This window comes from Papio anubis, chromosome 12 (genome assembly GCF_008728515.1).
Source record: "Papio anubis isolate 15944 chromosome 12, Panubis1.0, whole genome shotgun sequence".
In the NCBI taxonomy this organism is placed as follows: Eukaryota; Metazoa; Chordata; class Mammalia; order Primates; family Cercopithecidae; genus Papio; species Papio anubis.
In genome coordinates this window covers 41,321,989-41,337,643 of record NC_044987.1, presented here as the reverse complement: position 1 = coordinate 41,337,643, position 15,655 = coordinate 41,321,989, and positions in this window count along the sequence as shown.

Here is a 15,655-nt window from a genome sequence, read left to right as displayed (position 1 = left end):
TCAGTAAGATTATATTCTCTTCATATTTGACCTTTCTTCTCACCCTCAGATTGTTCCATTCATACTCAAAGGTTGAAATAAGTTTTGTCGGTGCCCTCACAGATACTAAGACATTCATTTCTAGCACCCTTGATATTCTTACAGGAGTCACCATCTGTTGGAGGTGTTTTGATGGCACATGAACATGAACTCTTTGTAGCTTTGGGTCATTTTACCAAGAATCTACCTGACCTTGGCATCTACCTAGAGGCTCACCCCAGACTGCTGCCAAAAGGACCGCAACTGCTGAGGCACTTTGATGGGTACTGTGGTCTGAACGGGTCACCCCAAAATTCACATGTGGAAATCCTAACCCCCAAGATGATAGTATTAGGAGGCGGGGCCTTCGGGAGGGAAGAGCCCTCATGGCTGGGACTAGTGCCCTCATAAAAGAGACCCCAGAGAGCTAAGCTAGTTAGTTCCTTCCACCATGTAAGGGCACAGCAAGAAGGTGCCATCTCTGAGGAAATGGGCCCTTACCAGACACGGAACCTGCTAGTGCCCTGAACTTAGACTTCCCAGCCTCCAGACTGGGAAATAAATTTCTGCTGTATATAAGCCACCCGGTTGATGAGATTTTGTTATAGCAATCAGAATGGATTAAGACTGTGGGATTAGCGTTGTGAGTTTTATTTACTGATTTAAGGCTACACACCAGTAAATGGAGCTGTCATGTTGACAGGGCTTTGCGTCTGTGGAGGGGCTCCCCTCCACAGGTGGAAGGATAGCTCCATGAGTCCCTCCAAGATAGACAGGACAGTATTCTCCATCTTTTCAAGTTGTTACATGATTTCCTCAATTCATAACTTTCAACTCCATTCTATCTTAGCTACCTCCTCTCAGGTCACACCCCCATTTTCTCCTGAAATTTTCTTTCTCTAATGTTTGAGGCTGCATCATCTTCCCAACTGAGCACAACTTCTTATCTCCCCATACTCTTGTTCTCTACTTCCCTCAAAGCTCTCCTAGGCTCACACGAACTCTCATTCATCAACCAGTCCGCTTTCTGCCCATCTAGCAGCTCCCTGCTGCCTACCAAGATTTCCTTCTCCTTCTTGGTGTCTGTGAAATATGTGGATTGAGAGGTTTATCTCCAGAAGTGACTTGCGGATTGAGACTGACTTGCCAATTTAAAAACAAAACAACCCCAGACCGTTCTTTCTTAAAATGGTCAAACCAGTTTCTACGTGCAGAACATTTCAAATTGCGGTTTCTAGGTAGGTAAGTGCTCTTTCTGTTGCAGGAATAAATAGCTGAAAATGGAATGCTGAGATTTGAAGGACTTGATTCAAAGGGCCAAGAGGCACTTGCAAGTTCGTCAGCTGTGTAAGAATTATATTCTATGCAAAGGCGAAGATGGAAAAGCAGCTAATCCCAGATAAGTACATCAAAGATCAATCTGCTTTTAGCTTTTGAAGTATCTGGAGAGACTGTGGGTTAGAGGGAATAACAAAATATGCATTCTATGTTTGTCCTTGTAGAAAAGGCTGCATAAGCGAATTACATTAATTTCCTTATTGGTACTCAGAGCCTGCATTTCAGTCATTTTAAAAAGAAAGGAAGTTTGGTTGTGTTTACAGATGAAGGAAATGTTCTTGTCTCCGGAACCCCGGAGTCTATTATTTAAAAGATAAATTCCCAACCTAGTAAAGTGAAACGACACCTTGGGTCAAGATAAGGAATATCTTTTCTGAATAATGCTAACACAAACCTCTTTACTTCTGACTTTGGTCCCAAGACTGCTTTTTTCCTTCCTAGGCTTAAGTGCTATTTGTTCTCTAGGGGAGTTTTTGCTCTGTGCTCCTAAAGATACTTTCAACTTGATGCTTTCTTGGGTCCTGGGGTTCCGTTGAGGAATCAACCATTCAACTAAGATCTCCCCAGAACCCTGAACTTCAGGCAGACAGAAAATCTGAGTTCTATCCTTGGTTTTGCACCAGACATGGCCTTCATCTGGTCTCTGCCCTCCAGCTGATCTCTGCCTTCTGTGAACTTGCTTTCTTTGCCATAGAATGATAGTGATAATACTTACTCTGCCTACCATGTGGACTGTTGAATAGGGAAAAGAGCTTTATTAAATATGAAATCCAGTGCAAACACAGATGTTCCTGTAGTCTTATTGCATAGGAATATTTCTGGCGATAATTTGAATACCTGGAAATACTGTGATTTGTATGCAACAAAAAATGCTGATGTTCTCAGTTCCTTTTCTCCTTTTTATGAAGAGTTCTAGTCACTCTTCTGTGGCTGTTTTCCCCCTTTAAAACCCCACAAAGGTAAGTGTGGTAACTACTATGTGACAGATGCTGGGGGATACATGACTCCTGTCTTCAAGGAGCCTACAGCTTAGCTGAAGAAAGAAGACACACACACGAAAGGTTTACAGAAAGCAGGTTAATCTCTTTGCTTGGTTTTCAACTGTTGGAATATCTCGAGGCTCCGCCTTCTTTGCTTCTCCATGTTGACTCCTTCATTGTGTGATCTTAGTCCCTCTGTGACTTTCAATACCAGCTTTATGCTGACGACATCCATAGCTATATCCTCAGCCCTAACTCCACCCTGAGCTTAGAGTCTATATAGAAATTGTCCAAATGCACCTTGCTCCTCAGATGCCTACTAGGCATCTGAAAGTGAACCTCTCTAAAACTAAGCCCTTACTCCTTGACCTCCTCTCCCTGTTTTCGCTCATCTGCTAGTCTCCCTCATCCCTGGAAGTGGTACTCCTCATCACTCAGTCACTCTTGTCTTGCTTCTACCCTTTATTCATGGATCTTATTCCATCTGAAATTGTTTTTGTTTCCTTATGAGGTTTTCACCTGACACCTCTGAGCTAGAATGCCTGACACCTCGTAGGCACTTAGTATTTGTTTGAGTAAATTGTCAAAAACAGTAACATAGAGGGAAAGCAGATAGAGAGGGAGATTTTTGTGAGCTGGGGAAGTAAACGTAGGATCCATGCAGTGAGTTACTGGAGCTGGCTTGTACCAGCTTTCAAGAGCCAGCTGTCGTATTTTCAGGATAAGCCAGTTGTTAAATACAGCCATCATTAAGAATCAAATTAAATAAGCACAATTAAGTAAACTATGTTACAGATAAAGGTAATAAATATTCAACTCATTATTTCTTATTTACTAATTTATTATTACTTGTGCTCTTGAGATTAATTTTATTGTATCTGAGGATAGAAATACTTTCTCATGGTAGCTACTGCTCCTGTCTTCCTAACTCTATGTTCAGTTATATCACCTTGATTGAAAATGACTATAGCGTCAGTATTTACTTTATGAGAATCAACAAATGCTGTAATACAAATCAGCTTGCTTGTTTACTGGAGAACTGGTAGGGAAATATTTACCAGCACACTACAGAGTCCATGTAAAATGTGTCTTTGAAGGATGGTGGGAGATCATATATATAAGGATGGGAGGAGTATTCTGGGCAGTTGCCACAGAATAAGCAAAGTCGAAAGGAAGGAATAGCATTTATATATGGAGTGTGTGTGGATGTGTGTGTCTGTCTGTCTGCATGTGTGTGTGTTGGTGGAAACTGGGGAGGAGGGGTAACAGTAAGTGTAGCAGGGCCTGGAACATTAGGCTGAGAAGTTTGAATTTTATTCTATAGGCAATAGACCACCACTGGAAAAGGTTCTGCAGCCGCGTGATTTGATGGAAGCATATATTAATAGTAAATGCTCAGTGAACACCTGAGGAATGAAATAAAAGGAAATACTTTTGGTACAGCAAAGACTGTTCCTAGTTCTCTGTAAGCTTTAGCAAGTCTGTAAAGAACCTATACAATCACTCTGAATGTGTGAACTGAAGATGCTCACCAGGGAGAAAAACTGTACTTTCAGCTAAAACTTACTCCGCCTGATTTTTGTGAACTGCATGAAATTAGATTGAGACTGCATCTAGGGTATAGACTGGGAATCCCTCAGCCCTGAATAGAGAAAACTCATGGAAAAGCTAGAGCCAAAGCGTGGAGTAAGAATGATGAGTCTACTGGAAGATCAACGTGATTGACTGAATCCCTAGGAAAAGTGACCATGACTTTTACTATCAAAAAGCCTGTTAACTGACCTGAAAATGTGAGTGAATGCAGTTTTCAGTACATTTTCCAAACGGTGTGTTTCTGGCCACGACTGAAGTTCATTAGTAGCAGCTGAAAGTAATTAGAGGGTGACTTACAACACAGCAATGAGGTAGCTCTGCACTAATGATACCGTACGCCTTGTTATCCATTCAGTGGTGCTCTTTGTGTCTTATGTGCGTCAGGGGAAGAGTGTGTGCTCTGCTAAATACACAGGGGTCTTGCTGTTTGTAAAAGCATCACAATTATGAATGTAGAAATAGAGTCTTAGAGACTCTTAGAGACACTTGCCATCTCTCCCAATTCAAAAAGTGAACAATAAGTCCAACAAAGTGAGTGGTATCTGGACCCTAATGATCTCTGTCCTTCTGGATATGAAGACAGGTATATATGGTGTCAGGTCCACAACTATGCCAAATGTCATGCTTGGGGTCAGGTTCCAGCCCCTGCCGAGGTCTGAGGAGAGTGGGTGGATGAGCAGATTGCTGAAAGAACACTCGGGGGGCCGTAAGCAGGTGAAATGTAGTTTTATTCAGCAGCTCTCTCATCAGCAGCTTACTCAAAACAGCTCTTTTATTAGCAGTTCTCTTACAAGCAGCTTTCTCTCACTCTCTGCTGTTTCGGCTACGTGAGCCTGCTGCTCCCACACACAGCTGTGACGCTGGCTCTCCCTTCGGGGTCAACAACTTAATTTCTCTCTCTCTCTCTGTGCACAAGCCAGTCCCTGGCTCCCCACTGCCTGCCTGCAAGATGGACAGCTTTGGTTCTCTCTCTCTTTCTCCGGGCACCAGTGCCTGCACAAGAGCCATGTCAAGCCATACCCAAGAGCCTGTACAGTATCAGCAGGGCAGTTATACCTTCTGCAGACAATAGTGGCATAGAGCCAAGTATGAGCTTCCACAAACAGGTATCTAACAAGTGAAGTATGCGCCTGCACCCTAAACTCACTGAGTCACTCTGGCCTGAATGTCCACCTTGGCCTGTTCCTTGACCAAAGCACATCTGTGAACCTTACATATGGAGAGATAGCAACTTTCAATGATAAAGGGACAGTGAAGAGACCTTGATAATAATGTGAAAATATCTGCTAAAGGAACAGGGAAACACAAGGCTTTAATAAGCAAAATGTGAGTCCCTTTGTCCAGAAGAACATGTTCAGTCTCAAAATAATAAGATATTGAGAAACTTTTTTCTCATCGTTTTTTTCTTGAACCCATTTGGTAACATTGGCATTGCTTGGTAGAAAATGACTATATTGAAAACATTATATTTCCTGAAGTGAGAAGTGTGAAAATTGTCAGAATCAAAATGAAGTCACTAATGTTAAGAAAATCCTGAAGATGGCCGAATAGGAGCAGCTCCAGTCTTCAACTCCCAGCGCCAGCAACACAGAAGACCGGTGATTTCGGCATTTTCAACTGAGGTACTGGGTTCATCTCACTGGGGAGTGCCGGAAGATCGGTACTGGTCAGCTGCTGCAGCCCGACCAGCGAGAGCTGAAGCAGGGCGAGGCATTGCCTCACCTGGGAAGCGCAAGGGGGAAGGGAATCCCTTTTCCTAGCCAGGGGAACTGAGACACACAACACCTGGAGAATCGGGTAACTCCCACCCCAATACTGCGCTTTGAGCAAACAGGAACACCAGGAGATCATATCCCACACCTGGCTGGGAGGGTCCCACACCCACGGAGCCTCCCTCATTGCTATCACAGCAGTCTGTGATCTACCGGCAAGGCAGCAGCGAGGCTGGGGGAGGGGCGCCCGCCATTGCTGAGGCTTAAGTAGGTAAACAAAGCTGCTGGGAAGCTCGAACTGGGTGGAGCTCACAGCAGCTCAAGGAAACCTGCCTGTCTCTGTAGACTCCACCTCTGGGGGCAGGGCACAGTAAACAATAACAAAGCAGCAGATACCTCTGCAGACCCAAACGACTCTGTCTGACAGCTTTGAAGAGAGCAGTGGATCTCCCAACACGGAGGTTGAGATCTGAGAAGGGACAGACTCCCTGCTCAAGCGGGTCCCTGACCCCTGAGTAGCCTAACTGGGAGACATCCCCCACTAGGGGCAGTCTGACACCCCACACCTCACAGGGTGGAGTACACCCCTGAGAGGAAGCTTCCAAAGCAAGAATCAGACAGGTACACTTGCTGTTCAGAAATATTCTATCTTCTGCAGTCTCTGCTGCTGATACCCAGGCAAACAGGGTCTGGAGTGGACCTCAAGCAATCTCCAACAGACCTACAGCTGAGGGTCCTGACTGTTAGAAGGAAAACTATCAAACAGGAAGGACACCTACACCAAAACCCCATCAGTACATCACCATCATCAAAGACCAGAGGCAGATAAAACCACAAAGATGGGGAAAAAGCAGGGCAGAAAAGCTGGAAATTCAAAAAACAAGAGCGCATCTCCCCCGGCAAAGGAGCGCAGCTCATCGCCAGCAACGGATCAAAGCTGGACGGAGAATGACTTTGACGAGATGAGAGAAGAAGGCTTCAGTCCATCAAATTTCTCAGAGCTAAAGGAGGAATTACGTACCCAGCGCAAAGAAACTAAAAATCTTGAAAAAAAAGTGGAAGAATTGATGGCTAGGGTAATTAATGCAGAGAAGGTCATAAACGAAATGAAAGAGATGAAAACCATGACACGAGAAATACGTGACAAATGCACTAGCTTCAGTAACCGACTCGATCAACTGGAAGAAAGAGTATCAGCGATTGAGGATCAAATGAATGAAATGAAGCGAGAAGAGAAACCAAAAGAAAAAAGAAGAAAAAGAAATGAACAAAGCCTGCAAGAAGTATGGGATTACGTAAAAAGACCAAATCTACGTCTGATTGGGGTGCCTGAAAGTGAGGGGGAAAATGGAACCAAGTTGGAAAACACTCTTCAGGATATCATCCAGGAGAACTTCCCCAACCTAGTAGGGCAGGCCAACATTCAAATCCAGGAAATACAGAGAACGCCACAAAGATACTCCTCGAGAAGAGCAACTCCAAGACACATAATTGCCAGATTCACCAAAGTTGAAATGAAGGAAAAAATCTTAAGGGCAGCCAGAGAGAAAGGTCGGGTTACCCACAAAGGGAAGCCCATCAGACTCACAGCAGATCTCTCGGCAGAAACTCTCCAAGCCAGAAGAGAGTGGGGGCCAATATTCAACATTCTTAAAGAAAAGAATTTTAAACCCAGAATTTCATATCCAGCCAAACTAAGTTTCATAAGTGAAGGAGAAATAAAATCCTTTACAGATAAGCAAATGCTTAGAGATTTTGTCACCACTAGGCCTGCCTTACAAGAGACCCTGAAGGAAGCACTCAACATGGAAAGGAACAACCGGTACCAGCCATTGCAAAAACATGCCAAAATGTAAAGACCATCGAGGCTAGGAATAAACTGCATCAACTAACGAGCAAAATAACCAGTTAATATCATAATGGCAGGATCAAGTTCACACATAACAATCTTAACCTTAAATGTAAATGGACTAAATGCTCCAATTAAGAGACACAGACTGGCAAACTGGATAAAGAGTCAAGACCCATCAGTCTGCTGTATTCAGGAGACCCATCTCACACGCAGAGACATACATAGGCTCAAAATAAAGGGATGGAGGAAGATTTACCAAGCAAATGGAGAACAAAAAAAAGCGGGGGTTGCAATCCTAGTCTCTGATAAAACAGACTTTAAACCATCAAAGATCAAAAGAGACAAAGAAGGCCATTACATAATGGTAAAGGGATCAATTCAACAGGAAGAGCTAACTATCCTAAATATATATGCACCCAATACAGGAGCACCCAGATTCATAAAGCAAGTCCTTAGAGACTTACAAAGAGACTTAGACTCCCATACAATAATAATGGGAGACTTCAACACTCCACTGTCAACATTAGACAGATCAACGAGACAGAAAGTTAACAAGGATATCCAGGAATTGAACTCATCTCTGCAGCAAGCAGACCTAATAGACATCTATAGAACTCTCCACCCCAAATCAACAGAATATACATTCTTCTCAGCACCACATCGTACTTACTCCAAAATTGACCACATAATTGGAAGTAAAGCACTCCTCAGCAAATGTACAAGAACAGAAATTATAACAAACTGTCTCTCAGACCACAGTGCAATCAAACTAGAACTCAGGACTAAGAAACTCAATCAAAACCGCTCAACTACATGGAAACTGAACAACCTGCTCCTGAATGACTACTGGGTACATAACGAAATGAAGGCAGAAATAAAGATGTTCTTTGAAACCAATGAGAACAAAGATACAACATACCAGAATCTCTGGGACACATTTAAAGCAGTGTGTAGAGGGAAATTTATAGCACTAAATGCCCACAAGAGAAAGCAGGAAAGATCTAAAATTGACACTCTAACATCACAATTAAAAGAACTAGAGAAGCAAGAGCAAACACATTCCAAAGCTAGCAGAAGGCAAGAAATAACTAAGATCAGAGCAGAACTGAAGGAGATAGAGACACAAAAAACCCTCCAAAAAATCAATGAATCCAGGAGTTGGTTTTTTGAAAAGATCAACAAAATTGACAGACCACTAGCAAGACTAATAAAGAAGAAAAGAGAGAAGAATCAAATCGACGCAATTAAAAATGATAAAGGGGATATCACCACCGACCCCACAGAAATACAAACTACCATCAGAGAATACTATAAACACCTCTACGCAAATAAACTGGAAAATCTAGAAGAAATGGATAATTTCCTGGACACTTACACTCTTCCAAGACTAAACCAGGAAGAAGTTGAATCCCTGAATAGACCAATAGCAGGCTCTGAAATTGAGGCAACAATTAATAGCCTACCAACCAAAAAAAGTCCAGGACCAGATGGATTCACAGCTGAATTCTACCAGAGGTACAAGGAGGAGTTGGTACCATTCCTTCTGAAACTATTCCAATCAATAGAAAAAGAGGGAATCCTCCCTAACTCATTTTATGAGGCCAACATCATCCTGATACCAAAGCCTGGCAGAGACACAACAAAAAAAGAGAATTTTAGACCAATATCCCTGATGAACATCGATGCAAAAATCCTCAATAAAATACTGGCAAACCGGATTCAACAACACATCAAAAAGCTTATCCACCATGATCAAGTGGGCTTCATCCCTGGGATGCAAGGCTGGTTCAACATTCGCAAATCAATAAACATAATCCAGCATATAAACAGAACCAAAGACAAGAACCACATGATTATCTCAATAGATGCAGAAAAGGCTTTTGACAAAATTCAACAGCCCTTCATGCTAAAAACGCTCAATAAATTCGGTATTGATGGAACGTACCTCAAAATAATAAGAGCTATTTATGACAAACCCACAGCCAATATCATACTGAATGGGCAAAAACTGGAAAAATTCCCTTTGAACACTGGCACAAGACAGGGATGCCCTCTCTCACCACTCCTATTCAACATAGTGTTGGAAGTTCTGGCTAGGGCAATTAGGCAAGAGAAAGAAATCAGGGGTATTCAGTTAGGAAAAGAAGAAGTCAAATTGTCCCTGTTTGCAGATGACATGATTGTATATTTAGAAAACCCCATTGTCTCAGCCCAAAATCTCCTTAAGCTGATAAGCAACTTCAGCAAAGTCTCAGGATACAAAATTAATGTGCAAAAATCACAAGCATTCTTATACACCAATAACAGACAAACACAGAGCCAAATCATGAATGAACTTCCATTCACAATTGCTTCAAAGAGAATCAAATACCTAGGAATCCAACTTACAAGGGATGTAAAGGACCTCTTCAAGGAGAACTACAAACCACTGCTCACTGAAATAAAAGAGGACACAAACAAATGGAAGAACATACCATGCTCATGGATAGGAAGAATCAATATCGTGAAAATGGCCATACTGCCCAAGGTAATTTATAGATTCAATGCCATCCCCATCAAGCTACCAATGAGTTTCTTCACAGAATTGGAAAAAACTGCTTTAAAGTTCATATGGAACCAAAAAAGAGCCCGCATCTCCAAGACAATCCTAAGTCAAAAGAACAAAGCTGGAGGCATCACGCTACCTGACTTCAAACTATACTACAAGGCTACAGTAACCAAAACAGCATGGTACTGGTACCAAAACAGAGATATAGACCAATGGAACAGAACAGAGTCCTCAGAAATAATACCACACATCTACAGCCATCTGATCTTTGACAAACCTGAGAGAAACAAGAAATGGGGAAAGGATTCCCTATTTAATAAATGGTGCTGGGAAAATTGGCTAGCCATAAGTAGAAAGCTGAAACTGGATCCTTTCCTTACTCCTTATACGAAAATTAATTCAAGATGGATTAGAGACTTAAATGTTAGACCTAATACCATAAAAATCCTAGAGGAAAACCTAGGTAGTACCATTCAGGACATAGGCATGGGCAAAGACTTCATGTCTAAAACACCAAAAGCAACGGCAGCAAAAGCCAAAATTGACAAATGGGATCTCATTAAACTAAAGAGCTTCTGCACAGCAAAAGAAACTACCATCAGAGTGAACAGGCAACCTACAGAATGGGAGAAAATTTTTGCAATCTACTCATCTGACAAAGGGCTAATATCCAGAACCTACAAAGAACTCAAACAAATTTACAAGAAAAAAACAAACAACCCCATCAAAAAGTGGGCAAAGGATATGAATAGACATTTCTCAAAAGAAGACATTCATACAGCCAACAAACACATGAAAAAATGCTCATCATCACTGGCCATCAGAGAAATGCAAATCAAAACCACAATGAGATACCATCTCACACCAGTTAGAATGGCGATCATTCAAAAGTCAGGAAACAACAGGTGCTGGAGAGGATGTGGAGAAATAGGAACACTTTTACACTGTTGGTGGGATTGTAAACTAGTTCAACCATTATGGAAAACAGTATGGCGATTCCTCAAGGATCTAGAACTAGATGTACCATATGACCCAGCCATCCCATTACTGGGTATATACCCAAAGGATTATAAATTATGCTGCTCTAAAGACACATGCACACGTATGTTTATTGCAGCACTATTCACAATAGCAAAGACTTGGAATCAACCCAGATGTCCATCAATGACAGATTGGATTAAGAAAATGTGGCACATATACACCATGGAATACTATGCAGCCATAAAAAAGGATGAGTTTGTGTCCTTTGTAGGGACATGGATGCAGCTGGAATCCATCATTCTTAGCAAACTATCACAAGAACAGAAAACCAAACACCGCATGTTCTCACTCATAGGTGGGAACTGAACAATGAGATCACTTGGACTCGGGAAGGGGAACATCACACACCGGGGCCTATCATGGGGAGGGGGGAGGGGGGAGGGATTGCATGGGGAGTTATACCTGATGTAAATGACGAGTTGATGGGTGCAGCACACCAACAAGGCACAAGTATACATATGTAACAAACCTGCACGTTATGCACATGTACCCTACAACTTACAGTATAATAATAATAAATAAATTAAAAAAAAAAAAAAAAAAAAAAAAAGAAAATCCTGACAAATAATGCTGAGGAAGGACATGAAGAGAAGGTGCTCATGCTTGTACATATATAACAAAAAAGACTCTACAAAAACTACAGTCTTGCACAAAGGCCATTGCAGCCTCACAAACACAGAAATACTTCTGGGAGGACATATGCCCAGCAAATGCCTGTTTGACCTTGGGCTGGTGCCACCCTTGTCATTGATCCTTGCATTCAAGAATAATCATTTCAAAGCACGTACATAATCCTCCTCATTTTTTCCTTTAAAAATATTTGTCTTCCTTTACCTCTCTGAATATGCACGTAGTTTACCATGCATGGCACATGCATTTCAATTGTAATACTTTATTCCCAAATAAATGTCTTGTCTTTTAGCGAGCCTCCTCATTACTTTGGTTGACAGAAGTCTAGTAGAAAAAATTATGCCATTAGTCAATGTTCAAAACAAGTATTTGCCTATATACTCATATAAAAGCCTGCAGAATAATTTGATGATGATAAGAATGTCTTACTGAAATTTCCAAGAAAATGTATGAAATATGATCTAAATACAGAAACCTGCCTGTTTTAAGACTGATTCAAAAACCAGTCAATTCATTACAAACTAGAAACTCTTAGTGGAAATTCTAGTATCTCACTTGAGTTTGGCGTAATATATAATCTATAGCAGAATAATTAATCTATTACCAGGTGTTTTGAGTCTTGAAGATCTTAAGAACTTTATTTACTGTCTTTGAAAACAGATAAACCCCTGGTGGTTAGTTTAGAAGTTCTAATGGATTAGAGAGATCTTGATCTGATCCCTCTGCCCCATCCCTCTCGCCACAGGCAGACCTTGTGCCTAATCAACCACTGCCTTGCAGTCAGCCCCAGACATGCTCCCCACCTGCTACCAAGAAAAGCTTTGTGATGCCGCAGTCGCTCATCCTTTGGTTACTCCCATGCCAGCCGGAACACAAAGCTCTCCCCAGTTTGGTGTCAGTCCTTGTGGATTCTCTCTTGATGTCTGCCCCTTGCATCTTGTGCCCAGCTGTAGCCAAACTACCTGCGATTCTGAAAAGAACCTGGCTCTTCCATGCTCTCCAACCCTGTTGAATGTCTGATACTCTGTTCAGAAAAGCCTTCTCCCATGCTTCCCTCACTCACAAACTCCTACTTGTACTACAAGATTTAGCTCAAGTAACATCTCTTTAAGCTTTTATTTATCCTCTCTCTAGTCTAAATTCTCAGTTATTGTTTTGCTTCTTTTTGTTTTTTGTCTCTAACCCTAGATCCCAAGATTTTTAAGATCGTTCAACAGTCAACAAAGATTTATTGAGTGCCTACTATTAGACAGGAACTACTCTAGGTGCTGAGGATACAGCCATGAACAAAGGAAATCCCCTGCCCCTGTGGAGTCTCCACTCTATCAGGGACAGGGAGGTTTAGAAAAACAAACAATGACAACAACAACAACAAAAGAACAAAACAACCCAAATTACATGGGGTTTCCTAACATCAGTAGAGAAGACCTGGAAATCTTAGATTCTGAAAAGAAAGAACCAAGATAAAATCTTAGAAATTTGATCCTGAATTAACCTGAGCAAGCATTTGGCATTATTTTTAGTTTGAGGAAACCTAAGGCAAGCACATGTGCATGGATTTATTCAAGGAAAGTTGCATGGTTTATTGGTAACTGAGCTGAATCCCCAGCCTCATCTCCTGACACCTCATTGAATGTTTTCTCCAGTCTTCTAAAACATGGCAGCTGTCCGGCAAATTCATGCATGTTCCAGCCTTGACTGTGATCAGCGTCTTTTTTTATAGTAACTGCATAACATTATCTGAATGAGGTCAAGTATGGGGTACAAAGCCCAGATGATTTGCCAAGCTATCTACAGTTTAGCCAAAATGGCTCGCTTGCTATGAAAACCATTACCCTGAAAGGTCATTAAGTTCCTGGAGGAGGACTCTGCAAAGGCAGTAGCATTTGCTGTGTGCCCCATCATGATCTGAGGTTATTTTGACTGTGTGAAGGGTTGATTGGCAGGATAGAGAAGACAGGGATATGTCTGGCAGAGGCAGCTTCTTCTCTTCATGATGACAGGTAGTTGTGAGATTTCATTTACAAGCCACCTGAAAGGAGACTCATATTTGGCATTCCCTTTCCGAGTCAGTGATTCACAGCATCCCTGTATGGTTTGGGATGTGCAACTGAATCATAAAAGTTCAGAAGAAGACAGGTCCCACCTTCAAACCTTTGCTCATGTCATCCTCTGCCTGGTATGTTCTCTTTACTCCACTATCCAAATCCACTCATCCTTCCACACACTCCTCCTCCATGGCATGCTCAAACTACTCTAGTCTTCACTTAACTCTCCTCCCTCTGACTTAATATTTCTTTGTAGTTCTTAGAATACAGTTTTTGTTTTTATTTAAGCCAGGGTTTCTTAACTTCAGCACTGTTGACATTTTGGTCCAGATAATTATTTGTTGTCATGTGCATTATAGAATGTTTTGCAGCATCCCTGGCCTCTACCTGCTAGATGCCAGTAGCACTGCCCTCAAGTCACAACAATCAAAAATATCTGCAGGCATGTCAGATTATCCCCTGGGGGATAAAATCACCCTGGGTCAAAAACCATTGATTTAAATTCTCATGCATTTATTAACAGCAAAAGCAAGCATAGTGCACTGGGCTTATATATTAGGTACTTTGCTAGGCACTTCACACAGACTGTCACAGATAAGGGACACTAGCCCTATTTTATGTATGGGGAAACATGAGGCTAGCAATGATTAAGTAATGTGCCCAAGGTCACAGATCTAGAAAATGGCAGAGCTGGGATATGAAGCAGTTCTCCTAACTTGAGCTGGTCCTTCTAACCACCATTCTGCATAGTCTCACCTCCCTTCGCAGATTCCTGTCAGTGTCACCCAGAAACTTGTCTTCTTTTCCCTACCAGTGGCAGTTCTCCCCAGAAGCAGCTGCTTTTCCAGCATTCACCAAGGCAGGCTTATTGTACTACACTTAGGTCTCTAAGGGATGTGGGGTATGCTACTCAGCTGATTGGGGCATTTCTGTGCTTGGCAGAGAGACACTAAGGACCGGAGACCCAGACCTCTGAGGAGGGGCCACCAACTACCTGGTGAAGTCTCTAAGTTATATCTTGTCAGAGTTCTCCTTCAAGCTTTTAGGTTTCAGTGATTTCAACCTCCTCCCTTCCCCCCAGCCTCCCTGGCTCCCCGCCCAGGTAGGGGCTGCTTTCTGTATTTGCTACTTCTTGAAAACTTATTGTTCCCTTTTGATTTTTTTAGTTACCCAGTTAGCGTTTACTTATACCTAGATAACAGTCCTTTGTATTAAATTCTCCCTCTTATAAAATACCTGGCGTGGTTTTTGTCTTTTGGCTGTCCCCTGACAAATATAGATGCTCTTTAGCACTTATGAAGGCTCATTGGTAACACCCTCAAAGGCAAAGGAGAGAATGGAACATAATATATACAACTCAGGCAATTATTATATCTATTCAGAAATTTGAAAGTGCCTCCTAGGAACTGTGATGTTTATCAAGAATGTTAACATATCTGATCTTTTGCTTATGATGAAATTGTGGAGGAAAATAAAATACAGATTACAGTACAAGTGATGATGGAGACGATTTATCCTTTGATTGCAATTCTACTTTTCATGGCAGGGGTGCCTCTGAACATGCAGGCAAAGCAAGCAAACACAATACACTGGAGAGACCAATAGAATCTGTATGAAATGAACCTTTAAAAATGTACATTTAATATGGCACTAAACTGTTGGAAGGCAATTAAATTGAAATAGAAGAATGGGAGTTCCTTGGAGGAACTCTGGATCTACACCCTATGGAATTTCTTCTAGAAAAGAAATCAATAGGGAACAGAGTCTAGGATGATAAATCCCACTGGTCCATTTTGATTAACAGTCTTTTTTCCTCCAATTCATAGGATGTGAACAGTAATGAGTTTTAATCACAGAGCAAACACACTTCATACTTGTAATCCCAGCATGGCAGT